The sequence below is a fragment of the Mus musculus genome, chromosome 12, assembly GCF_000001635.26.
Source record: "Mus musculus strain C57BL/6J chromosome 12, GRCm38.p6 C57BL/6J".
In the NCBI taxonomy this organism is placed as follows: domain Eukaryota; kingdom Metazoa; phylum Chordata; class Mammalia; order Rodentia; family Muridae; genus Mus; species Mus musculus.
Window position 1 is genome coordinate 29,752,914 of NC_000078.6, and position 26,029 is coordinate 29,778,942.

Consider the following 26,029-nt stretch of genomic DNA (forward strand, 5'->3'; position numbering starts at 1 on the left):
GTATGCTGGACTGGAGACAAAAGAAAATGATGGTCCCATTCTATGGACAGAACTCAGAACACAGACAAGCCCGAGGAGGGTATGCACACTGAATCCAGGTTGTTGTTGGCCCTTTTTACCATAGTCCTGAATTAGGCTCAGTGAACAACTAGCAGGTTAACTCCCATGCCCCTGTGAGGAGCCATAGCTCTCTGGGGCTATGGTTCTACTACTACCTTCTTCTGTTAGCTCATTCCTGCCCCCATCTGGCCCTTGTATCTTCTGGCCACAGAGTTGCCATCAGTTCCTATCAGCTTATCAACTATAACTATGGATGACTCTATACCTTCTCCCTTTGTCCTTCCCTCTGACACAGGAGGACTTATGGGCAAGTCCAAACAACTCAATTCTAGCTAGCTAAATTTTGGATGCTAATTCTTCAGGGAAGGAGAAGGTTCTCCGGGCCTCTGAAGACACCCCATGATGAGAAGCCTCTGGTGGGAAATAGACAGTTTCACACTAACCTCAACTGTCAGCAATGGCACCACATTGTCAGGTTCGTGGTCAGCATATGGACATGACCACTTGATCTGCATCTCCATTTAACAGAAAGCCCCGCAAAGAGCCATCTTCAATGATACTTGGTGCCAGACTAAAAACAAACCTGGAACAAAGAGAGGGGATTCACAAGCAGTGCAGCACCTCTGAAGCAGAGGACAGACAGTGAAAACAGTGCCTTCAGCGCAGCCCTGGTAGCAGACTCAATGGGCTCCAATTGCAGGCAGTTTAATCTTCCTATATCCATGGAGCCTGCAGGGTCCATTCTAGAGCTCTGGAGTGCTGGCTCCACCTGTGAGGACCTGTCTGCTCCTAGTCTCATCCAGGCAGCTGATGGTAGCCTTTGTCCTCCTCTGACTTGGAAAGGCATCCCCCTTTCCTCTACCTCCTCATGTCATTCCTCCTGTGCATTTGTATGGACAACCCTTTTATAAGAGTGCTGCCAAACTGGATTAGGAACTGCCTCACCGTCTCATGGCCTCATCTTAACTAATGAAATCTAAATTCACTTAGTCTATGCTTCCATAACAACACAGCCTGGACAGACTAATTTATAAGGAATAGAAATGTGCTTTCTTATCATTCTGGAAGCTGGGAAGTCCAAATTCAGAGGCCCAGTAGGCTGGTTACCTGATGAGAGGAGATATTGGGACCTCATTCAGCAGAATGCCAAGAGCAAATGGAAGCTCACTCTCATGACCAGTCATCTCTTAAAGTGTTCTACCATGTATGTTATTATCTCTGGGCCTGACTTCTATATTAGTTATCTTTTCATTGCTGTGACCAAATACCTGCCAAGGAGAAGACTAAGGAAGGCATGACTTATTTTGACTTACAATTTGAGGGTATCAGCCATCATGGTTAAAAGGCATGATGGGACATGATGATTGGGACAGCTGATCATGTGACATCAACAATTAGGAAACAAAGAGTAATAAGGCTACTACTGAAATACTACAGTGAGGACGTCAACTGTGGATTTTTGAGGGACAGAGTTGAGCCCATCACAGTCAGGTTTGATAAAATGTGATGTTGGCAGCCTTCCTTTTGCAGGGCTAGCCCAGCATCTCTCAGAACCAACATTTCTAGATGGTAGAGAAAAATATCTAGTTCTAAGTCACAGCAGAGAATACTGTTGGACAATCACACCTGGGTATGGGCCCTGTGAATAGCTCTCAGGAAGCAGCAATAATCCAAGAAAAAAAAATGGTCTTGCTTGCTTTAGGTCACAAGACAGCAGGTGACTTTCTTCTGTCACACTTGACTCATTTGACCATATCAACTAACAGTCTGGAACTTAGTAAATTTCAGAGGGCAAAATCAGGTTAAAGGATTAACATTCCAAAGCAGCATATTACATGACTTGTCTGGTCCCAAAAGACCAGTGGGCTGCCAGGTAGAAAAGGGAAGATTGAAATTTCTCCCAATACCTCTTCTGACGTCACTGAATGATTGAGTTCTGTTTCCTTTTTATTTAAAAACTTTCAAGTTAGTGCCTGGAAACTATTGAGTTAGCCAAAGGAGACAGAGGACTATACAGACTACTCTGTAAACTCAAGAGCATTTACTCCTATGGACGAGATGCTGATCAACCTAATATATAACTATTTGTGTGAAGCCATTTGGAGGATGTGCCCAGGTTCAATGACATACACACTCTTCTCTGTATGCAGCGAAGAGTCTCGAGTGTTCTCTGGCAGAGATTTTCTCCTATCTTGGAAGAAATCCTACCCATTTTTAGTAGATGCATGTCTATGGGGTTGCCAGGGCAAAGTCAGGGCATATTTAACCAACATTCTGAGGCTATTCCGTCTGTAGCTGACAAGGGTGCCAATGTGCTGTGTGATATGAAGACATCTGTCTGATAAGCCTTATGAACAAATGCTCCATCCTGCAGGGTTTGGCCCATTCTGTGCCTGCTCACATAAAAACATTTTTTTTTTGAAACTGCAGCTTCTTTAAGTGTCCATGCCCTGCTCAAGCATGGTGTCCTGGTCATAGCTGGAGCTCAGCATAGTCATACACACAGTAAATGAATGCAAGTATGAACCATGCTGCCTTCTCCACTCTAGGCATCTCGAGATCAGCAGGGTCTTAGTGAAGTGAATAAATGACCTTTTTCCTAAGGACTGTGTCTCAGTGTACTCTGCTACTTACCATCTGTTTTCCAGAATGTTCCAGACCAGGCAGTGGGAGTCTACTTAAAAATAAATTATACCACTCACTCTCTTGCTTAAAGTCCTATATCTGGCTCTTCTGCTGCTCAGAATAAGCCCCAGGCCTACCCTGGGGTGTGAGAATCCAGGTTGATGAGGCTTGCCTGTCCTCAACCTCATCTAGGTCAGGTTCTCCATTCCTGCACTCTGAGAACTCCAAGCTCACTACTCTACCCTCTGACCCTATACGTAGTACCTCTCCCTCTTGGACTGTAGACTTTCTGTTTCCTCAGTATAGAAGTTTCTTTGCTGGTTCCTCACAGCTTCTCTGTATCTTCCTTCTAGGGTTACCCAAGTGTTACAGTTTCCTTCCTTAGGAATACTTGTCACCCAGGAGGCCCTGCCAGCCAAAGTGTCCCATCCTGGCAGCTGTCCATCCCGCCTCTGCATTAACCCAGTTCTCCGACTCCTGGAGTCTGAGCCAATATCTTCTATTCCAAGGCTTCCCTTTTTCTGAAGGGGCCATCCCAGGACAGTGGTGCTACACTCACTGGGACTGTGCCCACTGGCGAAGTTCCTAGTTTATATATACCCCAAATAAACTTTGGCTAATTAAAGATGCACATTTTTAATCCATATATTACACAAAGATTACAAGAAAACCCTATAGTATGCCTTTTACCATAAATAAGAAAATGCTTCTTAGATACAGCAGCACAAATTGGAAATTATGGGAAAAATAAAACAATTAACGTAACTAGGTCAAAGTTCAAAATGTTGCTATAAGAAAATCTTATATACAAAAAGCTCACAGACTGCTGGCAGGTTACAGGAAAGACCTAATGAATTATAGAAAAAGATCTATAATGACACATAGCAACATAGAAAGGCAGGGATGCATTTAGGGAGGTCAGAGAACATGACAGAAATGCTAGTCACGCAGTGCGGCAGACACAAGGAATTCGAGCATTCCATCAATGTGGCAGAGAAGCCTAGAACACCAAAGAAGTGGCCAGAGGGCTGGAAAATATAGACTCACATTTTTTGGTGAGTGAAATACAACATGGGGTGGGTGACTATTCAGTACCTGTTAAATTTTGTGTCTCTATCCCTATAATGTATAAGGAGACACACGGGAAGAGTATTTTTGAAAGAGCTGAGGAGATGGCACAGTAGTAATGCAAGTGTGAGGAACTGGGTGTTTTTAAATCTCAGAATCCACATAAAAAGCCAGACATGGAGGCCCACGCCTAGAAGCTCAGTGCTAAGAGGGCAGAGACAGGCCAAGCCCCGAAGTTCACTGGCTGACTTAACCAAATGATGAGTTCCAGACTCAGTGAGATACCCTGACTTAAAACAAACAAACAAATAAACAAGATGAGTACAACTGTGGGGATCCATCTGGTGCTGACCTCTATATTCCATACACATATGCATGCATATTCACATGTACTACTGACCACATGAATAGTCATACTTACAAAAAGTGCATACATCTGTACACATAGAGGGTGCAAGAGAGAAAGAGAGGGGGAGCGCTTTATGAGAACACTGTATGCTAGTGGGAAAATCCCAAATTCTTTTAGATGTTTTAATCATTATACTGTTTTGTGCACATGGGTACTTTTCCTGCATGTATGTCCTATGCATACCCTGGAATCCAAAGGAGGACAACAGATCCCCTGAGACTGGGGTTCTGGGTAGTTGTGAGCAGTCACTCGAATGCTGGGGATCAAACTTGGACCCTCTCTACAAGAGCAACTTAATTGCCGAGCCATTACTCCAGCCACAAGGAAAGATCCTAGATTCACGCTAGTCATTTGATAGACTCATAAATTACATGTGGCTCTATTACTGGGTCACAGCTTATAACAGAACAGAGGTATAGCTACTTACCGTATGGGAAAATTGTTCTACTAAGTGAGAATGAGTTAGCAGAAGGAGGTACACAGTCTACAATTCCTTCTACAAAAACCTAAAGTGAGTCATAGGGTCAGACTAAGGCTGTGCCTGCTTCTGCATAAATCCATGTCTGTACACATGTCTATACATGTAGAGTGACTACAAGTACAAGCAGAAATTATGGAGCAGAAATCAGTATGAGAGTCAGTCATCAGGGACTGTACAATGGCCTCTGGATGTCTAACTTAACTCCAACATCATGTTCATGGGTCAACTATGCAGGCTCTGAGTTAAGATTAGCTGGGACACTAAATCTCTTCTCCTGGGCATGGTTCTGTCTTGCCTAAGACTCTGAACTCAGTTTTTCACACAAAGAAATGATGGTTCTCTCGAATGGAAGTCAGACCTACTCTTGACCTTGAGTGGAATGATGTCCGTCCAAACCAAACTCTGTCTGCTGTCTGACACCTCCCAACTGCTGCTCATCCAGTGACCTTGAGGTGAGCAGAGTACAGGACCTGAAGCATTCTGTGTCTGAGGAGTTTTCTTTCTTGGGACTAAAAGTAGGCAATACCAAGAATGGTCTTTTCTAACCTCTGTTAGATGGCATTCACTGTGGGAAGCATGAACCAAAGAGTTCACAATAGTGTGAGAAATACTACCCAGGCCCGTGTGACACAGACAGACTCTGGGAATCGGCCTTTACACTTGGGCCTCATCCTAGGAGGATGAGACTCTGTACATATACCAGTTTGGGCAGGCCTCCCCAGAACCCCATGACAGGTTTTCTGTCTGTTAGGTACAGCAGGAAGAGAGCTGGTTACTAGGGGCTGGCAGTGGGATGAAGAAGGAGGAGATGATGATGGGGACCAAGTTTCCCAAGATTGAAGGCAGAAATCAAGCAATCAGTTGCCATGCATAATGGCTGTAGTTAAGAATAGCATGCATATTTATAAATTGCTTAAAGAATGGGTTTCTAACATGCTTACCACACATACAAAAAACAAAAGTAGTGAGTTATCAAGGTGTTAGGTATGTCTTAATTTGCTTGGTTGGATATTCTACATAGTATAGGTCAAAACACCACCTATTCCCCATAGATATACACTAGAACACTCTATTACTTAAACGTAAATTTCTGAGAGCTGGAGAGATGACTTGGTGGTTAAGAGTACTTGCTCTTATAGAGGATTAGATTTCAGTTCACAGCACTGACATCAGGCAGCTCACAACAACCTGTAATTCTAACCCAACAGACTCCCAAACACATGTTCATGTGCACACATACACATATACACATGCACATATACACATGCACATATACACATGCACATATACACATGCACATATACACATACACATATACACATGCACATATACACATACACATATACACATACACATATACACATGCACATATACACATGCACATATACACATATACACATGCACACACATGCATAAATGCATGCACACACTTACATATTCAAATATGCATAAATAAATACTTAAAACTATAAAAAGAAACAAGCTTGTTTAAGAAGCTAAACATTCCTTTAAGAATCTTGCTGTCCTACAAACTCTTTTTGAGGGCTGTGGCAGCTCTCTGTCATAGCTAATGCCAGAGACTGACTCAGATCCTGGTATTCTCTACAGTTGTGGGGCTTTGCTTCTGTTTGCTTCTCCTCCTTGGGTATCAGCAGGGTAATGAAAAGACCCAGTATGTACAAGGCTCTTCCTATAATTCCAAGAAGTGACCAACTATGTGTTCTGCCATAGGTTTAATTGGTATCTGAGGGGTGGATGACAAAGGAAAATATGAAAGCAAATCTCCTTGTTATCTCAAAAGTACTGTATCTCATGACAGGTTGGCATGTGTAGAGTCTGTGTTATTAACCTTAATGGAGCTTGCCCCAAAGTTTTCACACAGAAAAGGAACTCATGTGTGCCTTTGTATACATGGGGGAGAGATGCATCTCTCTACCTTTGATAATGGTAATTCTTTGAAACTAGAATACATACAAAATAGCATACATCTGTTATAAGTTGGGTTAAAGTGTTCTTAGTGCTTTCTGTGGAAATGGCCACTTGCATTAGTTTCTTAGTTGTCCAAACCTCTGAAGAATGTGTAAGCCACAGCCTCAGCACGGGAAAAAGCAGAGATGCAGAGGCTCTCCAAGACCCATGGAACTGGCCTTTGTTACTCAGCACCTTCCCAACCATGGTAGGCTTTGCTCCAGTGTATAAAATCCACCTCACAAAATGTCCATCTCAGCTCAGAGCAGGCCACTTGGGTGTGTTTGCTTTGAGAGATGGTCCTTCTCACCTTCCTACTGTTACTTCTTAGACGTGCTGGACCAGGTCAGGTAGAGTGTGAACACAACACAGTTTATCTCACCAATGCCCAGGGTGCACTGGACTTGTGTTGGTAATGCCTTTACCGGAGACTTTAGTCACATGAGCCAACCTCCTGCCTGTTCTAGCTCCTGGCCCAATGATCTGCCTGCCCCACCACACTTAGCCACTGACTGAAGAAAAAGAAAAGAAAATCTGTCATTAAGGATGTCATGGGCTCTGCAGACCCCCTCAACACTTCTGAACAAGGTCCCATTCTCAATTAGCCACAAGAAATATAATGTTCCAGAGTTAGCAAGAAAACACTAGATACCTTTTATTTATGGAAGACCCAAAGCTTCCAAAGTGAGTTCTGCAGAACCTGTATCCAAAGTGTTAAAATTGTGGTGGAGAAAGAAAAAGTGTGGTAGGCAGCTTATCTCGAATATTAGCACACATTACTCACTTCAGCAGAGGACTTTTCAGCCTTAGAGATGTTCATTTCCAGGAGAGTGATATAAAGTCTTCTGGGTCTGTATTTGAACATAAAACTGAATTTCCCAAAAATATCCTGTGATACCAGCATTCTAAAGAACAATCATGAACAAATGCATGCAGGCATTCCTGGGAGTTCTGATTTGAGCTACTTAGATATAATATGCCCTTGAGAAGTCAGCGAGATACCTGCTCAGAATACAGGCTGGCTCAGGGCTGTGTCCAAACCCCAGATCTGCATTCTAACAGCAGGTATTTCCTGCAGCACCCTCCATTAACTTCACTCTGGGAACTTCTCAGAGACAGAGCTGAATCCACACTAGTAGCAGAAAGAAGCGTGGCCACATGCAAAGAGGAATGCCAACACGCTATAAAAAGGTGCTATAGCTCGCTGCTTCCTGGTTGGCATGTAATGAACTGTCTTGTATTTCTACACAGTATTCTGCCACCATGATCTGCCAAAGCACACTGGCTCAGACATCCATGCTCTAAGTCCCCTGGAAGGCTGACCTTTCCCTTGTAAGCTGTACAACACCTGGCCACATGGTTCCTAATCCTTTGGAACTGGAGTGCAGGAAGAATTGCAAACAGCTGGAAACATGAACTGAAAGGCACTAGGATGCCACGGGTGCCTTAATGGGCTCTTGTGCTGGGTGTTTGGTAACTTGGAATACTGGCAGACACAGTGAGGACTGCACTCGGAAAAGTTCTGCTGAGAACAAAGATTATGTTGGCAAATGTTTTGTTTTGTTTTGTTTTGTTGTTGTTTTGTTTGTTTGTTTGTTTTACCTGTGTCCTAAAATCTTTGAGAAAGTTGATTTTAAAGGTAATGGAATCATTAATTTGGTGGAGAAATTTTTAAGAAAACACAACATTTAGATTATGGTGAGTTATTTCTAGCTGCTTTTAGTCATATTTTTAGTGAGACTCGGGAGCTGAAAAAAAAATCTAACAGAAGGATTTGAAAAGGATTCAGTCTAGCCAGAGGAGGTGTTAAAAATGGGGATGGAGAAGGTTTGATTATTAAAGTTACTAGCACTATTCAAGGTATTCTAACACTTTGCTTTGGAGCAGTAGAAAGAGGTGTCTTAGGAGCTGGCCAGATTCCATCCACGATAAGACTCAAGAGTAGTACAAAAGACTGAGAAGAGTGACCTTCCAGGACATTCTGCTCACAGAAGGCCATTTAGAGCAATGCTGTTCTGGCTATAGTCACTCCAACACTCCTATGCTACTGGTGCAGAGAAGCCCAAATATCATCTGAGCTGGTGACAAACATTGGCATCATCCATATGATGCTGACTTTGAAGACAAGGTCATCAAGGCTTCCACCATTATCACAAGGGAAGGCTTTGAGGGCCAGGCAATGTCCAGTAGGGTCAGAGACCCTTCAGGCAGAATGTCAGAAAGTAACTCATAAGGTTAAAGCCCAAGCTATAACGAAGACCCCAGGATACCAGACATTATAGAAACATAAACCATCTGCCAAGAAAAGTCACAGGTATTGAGTGGAGCTATCCCAAGACAGAGGCCATATGGTCTGCAAATGGCAAAGCCATTAGGAACAAGCATATCCAAGCCTGCCACAGCTCACATCATACCGTATGTCCTATGTTCCAGGCATGAAGCTACAATATCTTGTACAATATTTTGTACAATATCTTGTACAGTGAAGCTACAATATCCTGCTGAGTTTCAATTTCACATTGTTCTTACTCTTTTTCAACATGTTCCTGAATCTCTCCCTTTTAGAATTTGACTATTTTATACTATTGCATATTGGAAATATTTAATTAAAATTTTTTTACAGGAGCGCTCAGCTACAAGTTTGTCTAGAGTCTCAAAAGGGACTTGAAATTTAGACTTGTGAACAATGTTGGAAATGTTTTGATTGGGGGATTCTTGGAGATGGGCTATATGCATATGACATTTTGAGATGCCCATGAGTGTTTTGGAGCCAGGGGAAAGAACTTATGGTTTGAATATGAAATGCAACCCTGAGGCTTATGTCTTGAACACTTGATTCCAAGTAACTAGAACTATTTTGGGAGGTTCTAAAAACCTTGAGAGTCAAGGCCTACATAAAGGATCATGGGTGTGTGTGTGTGTGTGTGTGTGTGTGTGTGTGTGTGTGTGTCTTTAAAGGTCACACTGAGTTCTAGTGTCTGTCTGTCTCTGTCATTTCTGTCATCCCTGTCTCTCCATACACTCTCTCTTTTCCCTCTTCTGTTTCATTTCTTGTTGAATAGTCAGTAGCATCCTCCATCTGGACACATCCCACTACTAGAGGTTGAACCCTCTGAGATCGTGAGCCAAAATAAAAATTTTCTTATAGATGTGGCCAACATTTTGGAACACACCCACAATCAAAGTATTCAGGAAGTAGAGTCAGGAAGATTGTGAACTCTAGGCCAACCTGGTCTGCAGTGTGAATTCTAGACTGAGGATCAAGGTGAATGGGCTGGCCAAGTTACATAGCAAGCAAGATACCAGGAAGACAGAGGCAGGAGGAGGAGCAAGGGAGAATAGTGTGGAAAGAGAGGTTTTGTGGTAACTGGAATAAGAAAATGGAGCATAATGAGAAGAATGAGGTTAGTGGCAGAAACAACTAATGGAATCTATCCAACCTGTTTCTATGAAGATGGCTCTAATTTATGTCTTCAAACAAACTTGAGTCACAGTTAAATACAGCAATACAAAGATCACAGATGTTCAAAGCATGAACCTCAGAGAAGCATTTCATGCTAAAATCAAAAGTTCTTCCCCCTGGCTCCCAAATATCTGTGGCCCTCTCAAAATGCCAAGTACATTTAGCCTGTCTCCAAAAATTCCCCACTCCTAACAGCTTCAACATTGTATATAAGTATTCATTCAAAGCATTAAGACAGAGTTCTTAGTTAATTAGTCTGCTTTCATATTCAGAACTTAATATCATCCAGAATTGTATTCAAAATGTGTGCCTACATCAAAAATAAGAACATTGTTAACATCATAATCTGAAGAAAGTATGGAAGGAAAAACAAAAACAAAAGCAAAAAAACAAACACAAAAACAAAAACAAAACAGTATATTCTAAAACCTGTATGGCAGATACTACCAACATTTGTCTTTACTTCCTACAAATATTCATTTATGCATTGTGAATTTGGGTTATATTCATATTATAATTTTTGTACCCTGATAGTCTCTTCAAAATTATATCATAAGCACTTATAATTTGCTGTTGTAAGATTTTTTTTTCATTAGGAGTCACAAAGAAGCATCCACTAACCCCAGAAAGAAAAGGTACTAACGAATTAAAGGAAAGATTACATCCAAGTCCAGCTTGTTGAAGCAATGAGGGTTACTTATCACAATGTAGGTTTCTCAAACTGTACCATTGAAAAGTCCCACGCCACACATGTAAGATTCTGTACTAGAGGGATACCCCTAAGATACTCTTCCACATCCTATATACTCCAGCACCCCAATATCAAGGGGTGATCCTAGAGCGGAATTACATACAACTAAGGGACAGAAAAGAGTGGCAACCAGGATCTCAGGTATGGTCTTAGGATCCTCCAGCCTCTGTCTAAGGGGAGATATTAAAAAACATTCGCTACCCTTTAACCATACCTATCAGCTGTGGGATTCAGCTAATTTTATTGTGATGACTGTGTAGATCCATATCTCCTGAGCATCATTGTGGGAATGATAATGTCGTGCCTGAAGGAAACAGCTCTATGGTGTTACTCACCAGAGTCCTAACTTACACAGATCGGAAAACTAGTGATTCTTGGGCATTGGTTATACACTGGGTATTTGCTGTCACTTCATCTGACACACCCAGCAGTCTAGAAGGAGGGTTTTGTGATAACTGGAATAAGAATTATCTTCTGTAGGCTCATATTTAAATACTTGCTTTGCAGTTAGCTGTTTTAGGGGATTTTGGAACTTATAGGTTGTAGAGATTCCTGGAAGAAGAGCTGGTGAAAGAAGGGCCGGTTGTCACAGAAGCCAGACTTTAAGAGATAGCCTCACCCACCTTCTAGCTCTCCCTCTCCTCTGCTTTCTCTATATGGCTGAAGATGTGATATCTCAGCTCTTTGCTCTGAATGCCCAACTGCCATGCCTCTCCTGTCATTATGGGTTCTCCTCCCAAAACTGTGAACCAAAATAATTATTTCTTCTTCAAGTTGCTTTTGGTCCTGGTGTTTTTCACAGCAACAAAATTAGCTAATACAAAAATTGTTATCAAAAATAGGATTATTGCCATGAAGAGCATGATTATGCTGTTTAATAGAGGACTGTGGAAGACTTTGGAACTCTGACCTGGAAGAGCAGTTAGGTGATGTAAGCAGAGCTGAATGTGCCACCATAGGAGGAGCCTGGAAGAGACCTCCATGAGTAATAGAGAGTGTGGAGTCCTCATTCCTCTCTTTTGTAATGGAATGTGTGTTCTGTGCCTTTGCATGTTAGAAGTGCTTGATTTACTTCTTACAAAGGGTCATAGTTAAGACAGTACCTTGAGTCTCAAATGGACTGTTAAAAACATGGGAACCTCTGAAGTTGGTCTAGATGCATTTTGCCTCATGAGATGACCACGAGCCTACGGGGAAGTGGAATGCGGTAGTTTAAGAGGAATGTCCTTCATAGGCTCAGATATTTGAATGTCAGCTTCCAGTTGGTGGAAATGTTTGGAAAGGTTATGAAATGTTTAGGATATGCAATCTTCCTGGAAAAAGTACATCACCTGCAGTGGGAGTTGATACCTGAACTCTCATCCTATTTTTAGTTCTCTCTCTCTCTCTCTCTCTCTCTCTCTCTCTCTCTCTCTCTCTCTCTCTCTCTCTCTCTCTGTGTGTGTGTGTGTGTGTGTGTGTGTGTGTTCGAAGAAGTGATTTCTCAGCTTCCTGCTTCAACTGCCGGTGGCAATGCATCCCCTATCATAATGGACTGTGCCACTAGAACCATAGTCCCAAATAAATGCCTTCTTCCATAGCTTACTGTGGTTATAGTGTTTTAATCACAGCAACAAGAAGTAACTAATAGAGTATTTCTTTCCCTTGTGCCACAAAGGGGAGAGATCTGAGCCTGAGCAATCAGGACAAAGTAGGTCTCAAGTCACATCTCCAAATAATACCATCAAGCAAAGTTAATGTCCTTGGCCCTAGTGCTGGGCAGGTTTGGCATGTGGCATATAGCCTGCCCCAAATTTGGTGTTTGGTTGTATTCAATTTCCATCTCTTAAATTTCTTTGAAAATCTGAGAAGTCAGAGTGCAGCAGGTAAAAATGTGGTCTACTCCAGATGAGCTCAGGAGTGGCTCCAACTCCCACAAGTCCACAAGTAAAGGCCAGCCTAGGCTGGATCTCCCTGTATCACAAATGCTACAGGAAGTCCCAGGTGATCCAAGCTATTTCCCTGTCTTTGAGTGGAGACAAAGACCTTTGACCCAATTTGTCCATGGGACTTCAAGATCACATACTTTAAAATGTGCTTTCAATAAATAAAGGCTTTTATAGCTTCAGCCCATTTCCAGGTGCCACCTCTCCCTCTCTCCTTTCTCAGTGTGTCTGAAGATGTAATCTTCCAGGTTCCTGCTCAAGCCTCCTATAGCAATGCTTTCTCCACCACTATGGACTCTGCCCCTGTGAGGCCAGATCCATTTGCAAAGTACTAGGACCTGCTGCCGTCAGCTTCTCCATAGTCCCTTAGGTTAAGAAACGATACCTAAAGATGTTAGGGAGTCTAGGCACCTTACATCCTAAAGTTGGTACTCACTTATCTCCTGTTTCTCATGTAATCTAAATGACTACAGATAGGTGTGCATATTATATAATATGTAATAATACATGTATATATTATTATTTCTATTTTATCTTCTTCTTTTCCTCCTCTTCCTCCTCCTTTTCCCTGTTCTCCAGTAGCCAAATTCTTTCAGATTCTTGACTGTAAGAATTGTTTTTATCTTTCATTGTCAGCCAACTGTTCCATGCATGTTTTCCAGATCCCGCAGCATCTGTTTTGCAGACAAGCAGCCACATGGAGCTGTGACAGGCTAGACACTGGTTCCTTTGCTGCTAGGAGTCTTATACCTAAGGAACACTGTCTAAGCTGGGATCCATAGACCTGAGAACCTAAAGCATGGGGCCAAATGCTGTGTAGTTTTGCTCAGCATAGGACAGGAGCCATCTCTGCCCACATCCCCAGGTCCTCTGTGTCATCTTCTCACTATTCCACCCTTGTTCTTCTTCCTCTCCTCCTATCATGTCCCTCAGAATCTCTCCTGAAGCACCATGTATCTGTGCTGGTATCTCCTCTTTGTGAGACCATGAAGATAGTGACTTACTTAGGACACAATCTACCTGACATGGGCCAAGTTCATACCACCAACTACCAAGTGGATCATGGGCAACTGCTCCTTACTAGGTTACAGATGAAGGAAAATAATGGTAATAGCAACTCTCCCTTCTAAGTAGGTATTTCATTAAAAGAAACAGCTAGTGCTGCTATTTAAAGAAGCAGCTAGTGACCATGCTGCCAGCCCCCACAGGTATCTGTGGAGCTCTCTGTTTGGCTTGTCTGACAGCAGGGCATTTTGTGGCCTTGGAGTCACAAGTTATCAGTGCCTGGGCCTTAGCTGTGCTGAACACTAGTCTGTGATCTGGTATGATAATGTTTGACAGCTGTTCAAGATGGAGGAATGGATGGAGCAGTTACTAATGTAGGACAAGTACAAACCTGGATCCCAGAACACGGAAATTGTCAGGGTGTTGTACATTAAGGGTGACATTCTTGGCTGTTTGTGGCCATTCCCAGAGGTATCTCGGTAGGTCCTGTGGAGATCTCAGCAGAGACCAGTGGGTATAGGTCTAGAGAAGGCACGATTGCCCAGATCACCAGTTCCTGGAGTCCACCACCCTCCTCCTGCTCTGCTTATAGCTTAAAAGCACAATGACAGCAGGTGGTAATAGCCCTCCAGTGTGCATGCCTCCTGTGAGGATCAACTGTGATCAGGGCATCAGATAATCAACATCCACCAGCTTGTCACTTGCCACTATGCCACACCTTTATAACAGAACACAAACATCACTGGGAATGGAATCCCCAAGGCTGCTGTTGTATTAGGACCAACAATACCCTAAAACATAGCTTTGATTTTAAGACTTCCAACTCTAAAATATCTAATAGTCTTTCATCCAGATTTCTTATCGACCTAATCACCTAAATTCTGACTGCCTAAAGCCACACTGTCTACAGTCCTTACCTGGGAATGACCTCCCCCATGCTCCTATCTCCTCCCCTTCAAGGGAAATTCCAAGCATATCTCCTTCTGCGCTGGGAGCTCCATCCACTGCAGCTTCTCACCCTGGCCTCCCAACTCTAACTCTCCCTCAGCTTCCTTCTTCAGCCTTTGGTGGAGTCCTGCCTCACTGGCTGTACTAGGGCTCTGAGTTGCAGGCTGTGCTGCTGTATACCAGACCCTTAGGCTATAAATATGAGAAAGACCAGCACCTGTTCTGGACATGGAGGAGAGTCCTTCCAATAGGTCTAGCTGCTACCCCTAAGGTCTATTCGCCCATGGTTGACAGTTTAACAGAGTTTCTATAGCACCTAAACTTTCTCCAGAATGAGAGAGAGCCTTTTGGCAGTGGGGTATATTATCATTTTTACTCAGAGCCCTGGCTGCTATGAGCTTTAATTAAACCTCTGTCGGGAAGGAAGCTGAAGTTGGCCCCCTAAAAGGTAGCTCTGAAGGACAAGGCTGATTTCAAAGTATTGGATCTGCACTCTGCTGTTAGTGAAGTGGCTTACCTCTCTTGACTGCCAGGGGTAAAGCAGGATTCTTGCACATCTTACCCCAGAGCCAGACAAATGCAAAACATGATGCCCTTCATCAACTCCCTCTCAGAAAGGTTCATTTTCATTTACAAGGGGCAATGAGGCGCTATGAGCCTCTTAGCAGTGAGCTACCATTTACTAGGCAATTGGGTGTGGAAAGAAAGAGGTGGGCAGCTACAATCCTGCCATATCGAAGGAATCTCACTAAGCCCAACAAATGCAGCCTTTGTGAGTCCTAAATGGCCTGTGTGGAAAGGAAGTTCCTGCTGTCGACACAGAAGTATGGGACACAAACAAGCTTTGGCTGCAGTGAACAAGAGCACCCCAGAAGGTATCAGGGTCCTCCTTTCTTGGCATAGCTCCTTGCCCTCCTCACCAGGGCACACACCTTCCCTTGAGAGTTTCTCCATGCTTTTGAATGCAAGATAGAAGTCAATGACAGGTGGGCAACTTGCCTCCAGGAGGGCACTCATTAGAGAAGACTCTAGCTCCTTCCTTTGAAACAACCTGACCTTCAAACAAGATTATAGCTACCAGTGCCTGAGAAGGCATAGTTCAGGAGTGTCTGCCACCCTAAAGTGGCCACTAACTCATGTACCAGGCTCAACCTACCATATAAGCTGAAGCTAGAGCATGTCACCCCAGGGACACCAGCTGGCTGCACTACCCTGCAATGCTTGCAGAGGCAGACTGCAAGGTGCAGAGCACCGCTAATAAGATAGCTATTAGATGTCCCTGCTTTTTCTGAGAAGCAATGACTCAGACAATGAAAATTCACCACTCACTCAAGGAAAGTCTAAACTACAAGGCAGGAATGAACACCCGATCCCAAACGGCCTGACCCCATGAAGATGAAGCAAGAATTGGGCTGGTCCACAGCTGCTCAGGGAGTTTGAGCATCTCCATTGCAGCATCTTGAGTGCTCTTTAAAGGAGTTCAAAATAATTTTTTTAAACATGATTTACATACCATAAAATTCATATACCTTAAACTTGATGTCCTCTGTCCAGTTTTGGTATTTAGGATGCATCTCTAACCACTGTGACTACATGGTGCATTTGAGCATATTGTTTTCTAAGTTTGATAAAATGCAATTGATCCAATTTTTTTATAACCGCTCTTATTTTTCACGTCAAGACTCAAAATGGTATGATTTACTTCTCTTGTTTTCTTTTTAAACAGTTTTACCTCATATTTAAAAATAATATTTTATGTGTCTATGCACAATGTACATGCAGTGCCTCCAGAAGCCAGGAGAAGGTGTTGAATCACCTGAGACTGGAGTTATAGATAGCTATGAGTTGCCATATGGGTGCAGGGAATCAAATCTGAGTCCCGGGCTAGAACAGGCAATGCTCTTGTTAAGCCATCTCTTCAGACATTAAGTTTGGATCCTTAAGCAAAGTTGAGATCCATTTTATATATGGTATAAGATAGGGGTACAAATTCGTTTCTTTGTGTTATAATACCATCTGGACCCAATACTATTTTCTACAAAGGTGTTTCACTCCTTTGAGTAGCCTGGACACCTTGGTAGAAAAGCAGTTAATGAAAACACCCAGGGAGGGGTTATTCTGGGACACTCTGGTCTGTCTCCTTAGCTTGATGTCTCATTTGGTGGCATTCCTTCTTGTTTCTGCTTTTCTACCCATTCTGAAGTAGAGTGTGTGAGTCCTACAACACCGCTCTCTATTCTCTGCTCTGCATATGGTTTCAAATAGTAAATGCTACAAAATCCTGAATGGCAGACCTTGGCCGTGATCTCGTACTTCCATTCCAAAGGGGGCTATGATCAGACAGTTGCAATGACGGAAGATCTAGCCTGTAATAACAAGATTCCACCCAGAGAAATGGATCTGCAGATGGCAAGGTAGGCAAGACATCAGGAGAAAGAACTACTTAGAGTATCTCTATTGTCCAGATAACCTTCTCTGCATCCACATGGCAAATCTCCTCTCTATGCAGATTATCACACCCTCCTCTAGGCCCTGAAGGCATATCCTCCTTTATACCTAGGCAATAGATTCTTCTATATACCCACACAGTATGCTTCTTCTAATCCCAGCCCCAAGCCTTTCTCCACTCCTAGGCAACAGACTCTCCCCTCCACATGACCCTCCACATATACAAATATCAGCCCACAATACAACAGAACTCTCTACAGTCATGCAGCAGGCCCTCCTCCACACCCAACAGAAGACCTGCATAACAACTAGAAAGTAAGCCCCCATCTATACCCAAACAGTAAAATAACATCTGTACCCTGTGAGAGTGCTCTCTTAAATACCCAGATAGCAGACTCCCCTTTATATCCTTACCTGTCTTGGAAAAATAAGCCCTCTTCTACACATGCACTGAGAAAGCCTTCCTCCATATACAGACAATAGGCTCTGCTCTACACCCTAACATCAGATCCTTTACATAGAAGATCTTTCACTAAAACAAGACAGCAGGCTCTCCTCTATACTCAGACACTGGACCCTCCCATAGTCTAAAAGAGCCCACCTTCCTACACACTCACACAAGCTGTCTACTTCTACCCAGGTTTCAGCTTTCTTCTGGACCCACACAGCAGCCCCTTCCCTGTACAAAGAGAGTAGGCTGCACTCTGGATGCACACAAAAGCCCCTCCTCTGCCCACTGCACACAGTATTCAACAGTAAGGCTATCTCTGCATGCAGACAGCTGACACTCCTCTATACCCAGACAGGAGGTTTTTCCCGACACCCAAGCAGCTTCCTTCCCTCTTAGGCAGCCAGCAGACCTTCTCCCACAATAGGGAGAAGACAATAGGGCCTCCTCTACAACCAGACTTCTTTCTATCCTCTACACTCAGCAGCAAGCTATTCATGAAGCCTTTCACAGTTATAGAGAACCTACTTTTGTCACTGTTTCCTTCAGCCCTCCTTAACTGTTGGGATATATTCTGCAGCAGAACGACCCTTTGACTATCCCCTGATCTTAAATATCATCTCAGGAGTTGTGCCATATTCCTCCTCCCACCCACTGTACCCACCACATATCACCTTCTGCCCAGAGAGACTCATCAAGAGTATGAATTCTCACACTGTATTGATCTAGTCTTTATTCTGTGCTTGAAATAAGCAAAACATGAAGACAGATTGATTTGCAACAGTTGATAGAGTATTTGCCTGGCCGTTTGAGACCCTGGGTTTTGTCCTCATTCACCTGAATTCCTAGCACTTGGAAAGCAAAGACAGAGGATTAGGGATTCAAGGTCACCTTGGTAAATACCAGGTTTGAGACCAGTGCTTATATAATGCCAGGGTAGCCAAGCATGGCAGCTACATACATAATGCCAGTGCTTAGGAGGAAAGAACATGAGAAATGCTCCAAGTTCAAGGACAACTTGAGCTAGACAGCACATACTGAGGCAGTCTCTCTCTCAAAGAACCCAATAATAAAAGATGAAAATGGCATGGAGAATAAGTACAGTTAAGGAAACTGTCAAGCCATCGCACAATGCTGTGCTGATTACCTAGAGTGAGAAAGAACATGGAGGAAGAAATGAGTGAGAAGAAGTTGGAAAAGAGGGCAAGTTTGGTGACAGAGGCCAGTACATAGTTATGAGGATGTACTCTGGTGGCAGGCCTCAGTGTCACAGGCCAGTACTTCCCAGGTGACCAGGACTGAACTCCGTATGGGAGATTCCATAGTGTACTATGTACTAAGGTTGAGCATTCATGCAAAAGGAGAGTCACACACAATTCCAGTAGACCAGACTGAGGATCAAGTCATTAGGCTGCTGGAAAGCTTAGGCTTCTGAGCAGCCAGAAACCAGAGTGACGCCAGCAGGGAGTGCTGGAGCAAAGCCACACCCTGGCCTTCTTAGACAGTCAGTGTCACACTGAGACTATCAATGGTGAGAGGAGATGAAGAGGCACGTCCTATATACAGGGCTTTGGACAATCTACAGTCCTTATTCAGAAGAGATGCAGAGCTGTCTCCTTAAAGAGGAAAGAAATCCAGGAAAGAGATAACTGGACACAGAGCCTCAGATTTATCCAAAAGAATGGTCTTCTGCTTAGGGAACCTCCAGATACCCTGGGAGGATGACCAAAAACAGACAAGTTTGACCTTCAGGTAGGGTGTGATTCTGGCTGTGGCAGAACATGCCCAGCCCTAGGGAACTAAGAACCCTGTACAGACATGCATGGAAGCAAGAGCTTCCAAAAGCAAATAAACAGAAATAAATTAGGTGTGAGACCTCATTTTCCTGAAATGTAGTTCCCAGAGGGTATTCCTGCCTCTGAGTTACTATTTTTAAAAATAGACTAAGAACCAAGAAAGAGGAGAGGCTCTGATCTGGCCACACAAAGCAGGACACCTCACCCATCTGTGGCTACAAGGGCTCTGCTATTCCTGATCCTGGCCCTGGGAGACAATAGGCTGTCTTCACCAGTGTGTTGTTCTGAGTCAGCTCAGCAGCCTGCAGGCAGGAACTCACTCTGTCTCAATGTCATTGCCTATTCTTCCATGCCTCTGAAGCATCATCTCACATAGCTTGTTAACAAAATAAAACCCCACAAATGAGTATGCTTTATGTGACAAGTGTAACAAGCAGAAAGCTCAGATCCAATTTCATTTCTGCCAAAAATGAGCTGGACCACAGTTGGTTTGCTTGTCACTCATTAATACATGATTTAATTGTTTAATTTTAAGCATTATGAACTATCAGCTTGTGTTTCTTGGTATTCTGACATTCAGTTGAGTGTTAGTTAGTTACAGAATCCTTCTTTTTTTTCAGAAGAATCTAAAAGGTAGAGTTACGGTGCAATTAAACTGCCGCCAATGTGTTAACTTGCTTACTTCTTATCTCTCAGATGTTGCTTTCTCATTTATTGATTGTTCAGTTGTAACCTTAATGTTGGCCATAGATTTTCTACTGACTTAAGAATAGTCTTAGAATTTCCCCATTCTCTTCTTTGATACTTCCTACTTTTCTTTATGCCCCAAATTATCTTTCTGCCTATTTTAAGAGTGACTATGCTAGCCTTGATCTCTATTATTTCTTTAAATTTGTCCATGGATGTGTGTAGCAGTATCTTATCTATCCCATTGCACTGAGCTGCTAGGGCCCCGTGGAAGACCAAGGATACAGTCCCAGTGAGCTCTCTCTTGCTCATCACTAGTAGCATCCCTTCCAGACCCAAAGGCTGGAGTGTGCTAAGGAAAGGTTTTCTACCCATTCATGTCATACGTGCCTATGAACAGCAGAGAATCAGAGATGCTTACCCACTAAAATATGTGGTGCATGGAGATTCTATAATTCATTGAACAATCAGTAATAAGCTTAAATATATTTGGTGTATTATTTAATTTAGAAATTGAAGCAACACAGGTAGACCATGAAGTAATAAGTGCAGTTGAATAGAAAACCCAACTCTGTCTGATCTAAATCATTTAACTATTCAAAATTTTACTGGTTGGTTGAGGCATAACATTATAACCTCAATTAAAACTAGCCACCTCCTCCTCTAGTCAATGGGAATAGGGGTCTTGGGTCTTCTGATTTCCTTTTGCTTTCTTCTTTCTCCATCCCTGCTTCTCTGTTCCCTCCTTTTTTCTCTCTACATCTCCATCCCTTCTTCCTAATCTCCTTTCGCTCCCTCTTCCTTTCAATCCCCCCTCCCTTTTTCCTCCGTCATTCCTCCCTCCCCATTCCTTCCTTCTTATAGAAACAACAAGTCCATATTAACACCATGGGGTGCAGGCATATCAAGCGTGACACCTTGCCTGGTGCCTGCCAGGTTTAAAGGACTGTGCCATGACATTGATGAAGGACACCTTGAAATTTAAATGAAACTATTCTAGTAAAAACAGAATATAGGGCATTCTTCTTTAAATGTAAAAGTCAAAGAGAAAGAGCCCACACCTGTTCTAATCTGTTTCTAATTTGTGTCTAGTGTGATTAGGTGCTTGGGGAGACATTTGCACTTAGACATTCACTTGCTGTTTGTATAGACAGCTTTTCAGAGACTGAGGTTTACAAGAGAAGGTTCTACAGTACAGACCCTAGTGCCCAACGTAATTGGAAGAATGCTGATTTCTAGGCCAAAGGCAGACATGTTGAGTCCTTCTTATTTACCTCAACCACTGAGTGTGCTATTGCTCTCAGGAGAATTGCCAATGATGGTGTACTTATACTTTGGGGCAGGTGGACCATATGAAGCCGAGGAACTGAAACATCTACAGCTATACATTCCAAGATCTAAAGGATTTCTTGTCTATAGAAAAGAACTATCTATAAGTTCCAAGAATAGCTCTAGGCATCTGCCCAGAGTCAGCTTGCCATCTTAAGGAGAGGAGCCTTTCTCTGACACTTTATCTGTTAAGGTTTAAAATAATGAAGAGGTCACAGACCCAGAGAACTGCACAGCAGTGGTTGAACTGCTCAAGACAGGTGCAGCAGTGAATACACCGGAATATTGAGGGGACATCAGTGACACCCAGTTGGGCTCCCCTAGGATTACATGGAACTTTGCCTCCCTACCCTAACCTCTCTCTGCCTTTATCCTTCTGGGAGTATGCGAACAGGCTGACCTTGTTGATGGGAAACTTGGGTTTCAGGTGCCACTGTCCTACTGGGTGCCAGGTTGTTCTTTGTTTGTTTGTTTGTTGTTTTTTTATTCATAAAATTAGCATTAACTTTAGAGGTTACAAAGGACATCAAAATGTTCCTTAAAATATTCTAGCACTAGAGGTATGTGTCTCTAGGAGACCGCCTAATCCATTTGTTCTTTTGTTTATTTGTCCATTTGTTTGTTCCTTCCTTCTTTAGGGGTTATAAATGAAACGCGCATATAGGTCAGATGCTAACTTAAGGGAGTCAGTCCTACCCTTCCAGGCATCAAACTGTGATTATCTACCTCAGTAGCAAGTGTCATCTGAGCCATCTCTCTAGTCCAGGCTCAGATCAGCAAGCCTCAAAATCCTTGAGGAAATCACAATTAAATGAGGCTCGCAGGATGACTCCTAGTGTGGAACTCACCCGCAAGGCCTCTGCGAGGGTAGATTCTATCCCAGATTTAAGAAGTAGGGGCTTTGGAGGTTTCCTGAGTGTCCTAGCATAATCAGGGGCCAGGGAAGCCCTGCCTCAGAGCTGGAAGGCTGGCTTAAATGCAGGAAAATGTGGCTAACCCATGGGTATTCTGGTCCTTGGGAGAGGTGAAATGTCAGTTATGGAGGATACCCATTAATATTATCACCCAATATATTTATGAGATCCCTAGGTGCTTAATGGTTTTCTTTTTTACAGATGGAGAAATGGAGGCACAGAGAAATTAAGTGACTTGGCCACAGTCACAAGCTGGGGAGGACCAGGGAAAGCCTAGAGAGAGCTGGCTCTGGGCCTGCATCCTGCCCACGGAGTCACCCTGCCTCCGTCCTCAGGAGAGAAGGCTTCCTACAAGGTAAGAGCCAGCTATCTCCCCAGGACGTCATCCCTTGCCTCCACACTGAGTAGGGACTGTTTGTGTATAGTACTGTGAGCAACACTCCTTGTTCCAGAGAACATCAGTGAGGATATCCATGGGTGTTCAGCCTGGGCACCAGACCCTCTGTCCTGGCAGCTCTGACTTTCCATTATCCTTACATGACCTCCTCAAGTGCCTCCCAGTAACTCTGGTTTCGGATGTCTCCATCTTGTCATCCCTACCACAGCTCTACTTCCCCTGTGAAACCCTCCCTCTGGTCTATTCCCTCATGGCTGATCCTTCCTCTCCGATGGAGAGTGCCACAGTCCTGGGACTTAGAAAGGAAGTAGGGATATTTCCAGCCCACTTCCTGAACTCTTGTTTGTTTCTGTGGCAGCCTCCCTGCTCCTCTTACACCCAGCACACCTCAGGGTCTTGGAATACCTGGGCAACTTTTACCTCCTAGGCATTGACAGGAACCTAACCCTGACATCATGATTGTCATGGTGTGTCAGGCAGGGAGGGGAAAAGGTGTAGATGGGATGTGCAATTGTTTCCCTGGCTGGAAATTCTGTTCTCCAACCCTACACAAGGGAATTCCACAGTGTCTCTCTGACACATGCCATCAGCCCACCCCTGAGAATCTTATTGTCTCATTGAATGTCCATTGCTTTTCCTTATACAGTTTCTAGAACTTTATTCCCTCTTGTGTTCTGTTGAGGTTTCATTGTGATATTTCCCTGAGGACTCTTCTGTTGATGCATGTATATCAGCTCCATCCTTGAAAGCTCCCTGCAGTGTGGTATCCTCAGATGGAGGGGCACTCTTGTCTTGGAAAGGGCACACCTGTCACAGGAAATTGTTCCAACAGGGACAGCTTAGTGACAGTTAGGTTCCATTAACTGATGGCAACCCCACAGTGCAGGTGCCATCCCTGGGACCCACGGAGCTCACAGCTCCTCAGTGCATGCTGGGTATTTTACAATGTGCGAAGCCCTTCCAAGTCCTTCCTCATCTTCTGAAAGCATTCACAGCCACCCGGCCCTCACTTCAAGCTTATGAGGCGGTGTGGCTCTTACTCGGAACATTGTACAATGTTAAAACTGAGGTGTAAAGGACATCGGGGCACAAGGTGGGGAAGCTTCTTAACTGCGCTATGCATACTCAAGCCACTCTTCTCCCCACTCCGCATCTGCTCATTTTATAATCCGAAGCAGTTTATTCCAGCCAACATTCTGACGGGTCTTGTGTTTCCTCCCCTTAAATGCTCATATAGGTCACAGGTCACAGGTCCTATATTCTTTTAGGATTTTGCTCTCCCCTAAAAGCTACATAAAGTTGTGTGTGGGTTCTAAGGAAATTGTAAACCAAAGATTTGCTAGTATAATTTCACATATATAAATGAAAGGTTTGGGCAGTAGTTTTCTATGTCAAAACATATGTGAATTTTGAATTATGATATCCTTGCCCTGATAATTAAAGTTACTTAGGGAGAACCCAAGGTACAAAATGGCGGGCATGGACAGCTACCAACCCCAAGAACCCAAATCAGCGTGTCATTATGGAGCTGCACGTGAAAATGCTCAGACCTTGAAAGGTTGTTTTTAAAGGAAGACAAATGAACAAAGATGCAGCAGCCCAAAGGCCAGCATGCTGACTTGTGATTCACCATTGGTAGTTAAAGGAAGCAGAGCCAAGCAGCATTTGGACTCTGTCTGGCTGAAGGAAAGGAAATAACAAGGCCGTTAGGTAGACAGTCTTTCTAGAAATGGGCGTAATCATACTTGACTAAAAAGTACATAGATTTTTTTTCCACATATTTTAAGATAAATTAACATTATCTTTTTAGAAAAGTCTTTAACATTTGCATAAAGGTGTGCATATTGTGACTTACTTTCTGTGGGAGAAGAAATGGAAATCTACAAAATAAAACAACACATTTCCCTATCAGTAGACGGAGTTAGGGGCAAGGCAGATGCCTCTAAGCAGACATAAAAACAGCAGATCTACACATAGGAGAAACCCTTCTGCTCCAGCATGAATGGGGCTGTAGGTCCAAACAAGTTAAATACAGCAAGTTGGCTAGGTAAGCACGAACAGCAAGCATACAAACGAAAGGCTGGGTCGTGTCCATCATGTTCTGAAGCCCCACGCCAGTGTCATCCAGGGGAAGAACATTCTCTGGGTTAGGTGGAGCAGCTGCTGATTTTCCAACCCATCACAATGCTAGTCAGCTCTCTGGTCTTTGTACCTCTCCAGTAAGGAGGAGAGATGCAGAGAATAGGTTGTCTCTGATCTGAAGATAAGGATGTATTTGGACGACCTCATGAGGCAGTACAGTGTTGGGAAACTTGTTTAAAGTGAGTTTTGAGAAAAGTATTCTAAGACAATGGATTAAGAACAAATGAGTGACTAACACTGAGAAAGAAAGCTTAGACATTGGAGACAAGCATGCTCTGAGCCTTTCTTTACTCTACAAGAAGGGCCTCCATCCTGCATTTGAAGTCCGTGCCACAGTGTTGAGGCTAAGAGCATCCTGGGTTAAGACCTGGAAGGGATGCAATCCTATGAAAATCACATGAGTCCTATGTGTAGGTTTAGGTCTGCCTTCTCCAAGCTTCTCTAAGGGTTCTGAGAGTCAGCCAGCTACTGCTCTTGAGAACAGTCACCCTCAGGGCTGAAGGAAACCTAGGTTTTTCCAGAAAACATGGTTGCTTGACTGCCCTATGAAACATCTCAGACCACACTGGGAGCAAGAAAGTTGAATCCCATCCTGGGTGAATAGGGCTCAGTAGGACAGTACACACTATCCTATGGGGATGCCACCACTCAGCTCTGGCCAAGAGAAAGTCAGGAAAATCATCTCCTACTAATCATCTCTGTACTAAGGGTTTAGTCAGCATCCTCCCAGACAGGAGCACTGGCCCCCAAATGTGCACAGCGGCTGCATCTCAGGGCAAGGTGGATATTTCCATCCTACTAATGACAAGAGGAAGAAGAAGGATGGGAAAACAGACAGACAGACAGACAGACAGACAGACAGACAGACAGACAGAGGGTTTGTTTATACCTCTGTCTTATCCACCTAATATTTTCTTTCTATCTGGTGAGATTTTCAGATTAGATTAGACAAGTTGAGCAATGTTACACCGGTGCTGTGAATCAGAAGCCTATGTCTCTCTCCTAACTTTTCTGCAACCTCTTGAACCTATGCTATCTCTTATTTTACATGAATATCAGATCTAGATCCCAATAACCAGCATGCTCTCACAACATTAAGCAATCTAAATGAAGGTATGATCTTACTTCAGAAAGCCACTTGTTTTAGCACTCCATTTCTGCACTT

General features: G+C 43.4%; 1 protein-coding gene across 51 annotated transcripts in view; it reads left to right on the plus strand.

Annotated features, from left to right (window-relative positions):
* Positions 1 to 26,029, plus strand: part of Myt1l (myelin transcription factor 1-like) — a 395,627-nt gene that overhangs the window by 225,324 nt on the left and 144,274 nt on the right. For all 51 annotated transcript variants that reach the window (XM_017314969.2, XM_011243819.3, XM_030246582.1 and 48 more), the window contains one exon: positions 22,527 to 22,680. The gene's annotated coding sequence lies outside the window, so the exon portion shown is untranslated. The remainder of the gene's footprint in view (positions 1 to 22,526; positions 22,681 to 26,029) is intronic.